The following is a 4,227-nucleotide window of genomic DNA, read 5'->3' on the forward strand; positions in this document are numbered from 1 at the left end:
AAAAAAAAAAAAGAGGGAGCCTAGATCCAGAGGGCATGGAGGAATGTAGAATCTCCACTGAGTAGTATCCAGTCTGTCTAAGTAGGGCTGATGAAATGAAATGCGGATAGGTCTCTTGTGACACAACAGTGAATAATTGTCATCAGGCCTGATTGTGAGGGTTGGCAATTTAAAGGTAGATGTTTTGTAGCAAGGAAGGGAGTGATTAGCTTTTCAGTCTATGAGTGGAGGTCCCTGGGACCATCAAGGGAGAAGAACAGAGAGCAGGACCCTACCCAGAGAAGTAATGATGCCAGAGATGGAGACAGAAACGATGACATGGAGAGATGGAGCAGCTGGGGACTTTAGAACCAGAGAGGGAGAGGGACTGTGTGCTGACAACAGGGGGGCAGGCTTGCAGGGTATGCCCTTTGGTTGGCTGATGATGCATGGAGGGGATTGTAACCATGGCAATGAAACGATATACGATAGGATGAATGCAAACTAATGTTCTCCCATGTAAACTATCACAATTCACAATAAAACATTAAAAAAAAAAGTTATTTACAATGAAGAAGTCATTAGTCTTGCAAAATTCTATCATGCTATCTCTGGCATCTTATCTATCACCAAGGCTATATTTTCCAACTATTGATCCTTCCTCTTTGTTTCCAATTTTTGTATTGCAATAGCCAGTAATTATCAGTACATCTTTTGTTTTTTTTCATTATAAGTGAGTTGAGTTGATTTTCATATATACATATAGTCCTGATGTGGTGCTGTGAGTTAATGCGCCAGACTGCAAAGCCATTTGAACTGCAAGGTCAGTGGTCAATCTCACCAACTGCTCCTTGGAAACCCTATACAGGGTTGCTATGTGTCGGAATTGACTCGACGTCACTCAACAGCAACTATGTTGTTGTTGGCAGGTGTCATCGAGTCAGAACCAACTCATAGCGACCCCATGTACAGCAGAACAAAACAATGTCCAATCCTGGGCCAACCTCACTACCGCTGTCACACTTGACACCATCAATGATGCCACTTGGTCAATCCATCTTGTTGGGGGTCTTCCTCTTTTTCTCTGACCCTCCAACAACTATATATATATATATATATATATATATATATGATTTAGGAGCCCTGATGGCACAATGGTTAAGTGCTTTATTGCTAATGGAAAGGTTGGTGTTTAGATATCAATACATTTTGATTGAATGTTTAATCAATTTCAAGTTGAATATGTTGGTAGAATTCTTCAGTTTCATCATCATTGACTTTAGTGGTTTGTATGTAAATTTGAAAAATAGTGGTATTACATGGTCTTCCTTATAGAAGTATGGATTTTATTTTATCACAGACAGCATTGTTCTTCAAGGCAGATCTTGATATGTTCTCTCTGATGATGACTGTAATGCCATTCCTCTTCAATTTGTCATTCCTGGCATAGTAAATCTTGTGATTGTCAGATTGAAAATGGCTAGTTCCAGTCCATTTCAGCTCACTAGTGCCTAGGATATTGATGTTTATGCATTTCATTTCATTTTTGATAACTTCCAATTTTTCTAGATTCATACTTCATACATTCCATGTTCTGATCACTAATGGATGCTTGCAGCTATTTGGCTTCATTTTGAGTTGTGCTGCATCAGAAAATGAAGGTCTTGAAGGCTTTACTCCATTTGCATCATCATGGTCAACTCTACTTTAAGGAGGCAGCTCTTCCCCAGTTGAATTTTGAGTGCCTTGCAACCTGAGGGGCAGCTCTTCTGGCACTGTATCTGACAACATTCTGGTGCACTCATGATGTTTCAATATTCAATATTCTGGTGCTGGCACTATTCCACTGTTATTCATAAAATTTTCAGAGACTAAATTTTGGAATTAGTCCATCCCTCCTTCTTCCTAGTCTGTCGTCATCTGGGAGCTCAGCTGAAACTTGTCCACCATGGGTGACCCTGCTGATATTTAAAATGTCTGTGGCATAGCTTCCAATATCCCAGCAACACACAAGCCACAATAGTATAACAAACTGATAGATGAAACATTATCACAGATCAAGATACCAATAAAAATCTGTAAACATGTAAGAGATGTCACAATAAAGGACATAATAGAAAATTGTGCAAAAGATACAAGTATTTCACATAAAAGAAGCTGTAAATGGTTAGCAAATATTAGATTTTCAAGCTCAAAATATCATTGAAAGGCACATTTATATGAACTGAAATACCATGTAACTCATTGCCTCACTGGTAAATATTGAAGGCATGACAATAACACATTTTTACAAAGATATAGAATAATAGAGACATTTGTAATTATAGGTAAATGTGAATAAATACAGATGCATTAAGGGGGCAACTTGGCATCATCTTATAAATTGAACACAAAGGTGTCCAAACTTTGTATATGCATTTGAGAAGCATTTACATATTTGCACAATAAATTATGTATAAGAATGTTTATATACTAGCATTATTAATAATAAAAAATATGAGTAAGTCAAGTATCTTTTTTAATGTTTTATTGTGAATTATGTGACAGTTTACATGGGAGAAGATTAGTTATACATTCATTCTATCATATATCATTTCATTGCCATGGTTACAATCCCCTCCATGCATCATCAACCAACCAAACAGTATACCCTGCAAGCCTGCCCCCTGATCGTCAGCACACAGCCCCTCCCTCTCTCTGGTTCTAAAGTCCCCAGCCACTCCATCTCTCCACATCATCATCTCTGCCTCCATTTCTGGCATCATTGCTTCTCTGGGTAGGGTTCCACTCTCCACTCTTCTCCCTTGATGGTCCCAGGGACCTCTGCTCCTAGACTGAAAAGTTACATATTAACATTAAATATATGAGGGTTTGACAGGATATTTGTACATGGGTATTTACTTTTGCTGCAAACATGTCTGTGAATCTGGTAGAGCACACAAGGAACAAAATTTTGAACTTTTTAGACATTACCAAACACCTTGATACAATGACTTGCTGGGTCTGGGGGCTCAGTTTCAGGGGGCATCATGATCAATTGGCATAACATAGGTAAAATAGGGTCTCTATGAGTTGGAACTGACTCCACGGCACATAACCACCACCACATTCCTTGAAAATGTCAAGTTTTAAAATGAAACTGCCCATTCCAAAGAAAGGTGACCCAATGGAATGTGGAAATCATAGGACAATATCTTTGATATCATATGCCAGTAAAGTTTTACTAAAGATAATACAGAAATGACTACAAGCATACATTGACAGAGAACTTCCAGAAGTTCAAGCCGGATTCAGAAGAGGATGTGTGGAATGAGGGATATCATTACAGATGTCTGATGGGTTTTGGCTGAAAGCTAAGAATACCGTGCTTTATTGACTATGCAAAGGCTTTCGATTATGTGGATCATGACAAGCTATGGACAATATTGTGAAATATGAGTATTCTGGAACACTTAATTGTGCTCATGAGGAATCTGTACCTGGACCAAAAGGTAGTTGTTTGAACAGAATATGGAAACACTAAATGTTTTAAAATTAAGAAAGGTGTGCCACAGGGGTGTATTCTTTCACCATACTTATTCAACCTGCATGCTGATCAAATAATCTGAGAAGCTGGGATTCTATAAAGAAAAATGCAGTATCAGGATTGGAGGAAGAGTTATTTGAAACATGTGATATGCAGATGATACAACCTTGCTTGCTGAAAGTGAAGAGGACTTAAAACTGATGAAGATCGAAGACCACAACCTTTGATATGGGTTGCACCTCAATGTAAAGAAAACAAAAATCCTCATCACTGGACCAATGAAAAAGCGTTCTTATCAATTGGTAGCATAGTGGTTACGAATTGGGCTGCGAACCTCAATGTCAGCAGTTTGAAACTACCAGCTGCTCCGTGGGAGAAAGATGAGGCTTTCAGCTCCTGTAAAGATTTACAGCCTCAGAAACCCTGTTCAGGGTCGCTATGGGTCAGAACCGACTCCATGGCACTTAACAACAACATCAAAAGAGAAAAGATTGAAGTTATCAAGAACTTCATTCTTCTTGGACCAGCCATCAACACCCATGGAAGCAGCAGTCAAGAAATCAAAAGACGTACTGCATTAGGCAAAACTGCTGCACAAGACCTTTTTAAAGTGTTGAAGAGCAAAGATGTCAGCTTGAAGACTAAGGTGTGCCTGATCCAAGTCATCGTATTTTCAATAACCTCATATGCATGCAAAAGCTGGACAGTGACTAAGGAAGACT

The sequence above is a fragment of the Chrysochloris asiatica genome, unplaced genomic scaffold (assembly GCF_000296735.1).
Source record: "Chrysochloris asiatica unplaced genomic scaffold, ChrAsi1.0 scaffold00011, whole genome shotgun sequence".
In the NCBI taxonomy this organism is placed as follows: domain Eukaryota; kingdom Metazoa; phylum Chordata; class Mammalia; order Afrosoricida; family Chrysochloridae; genus Chrysochloris; species Chrysochloris asiatica.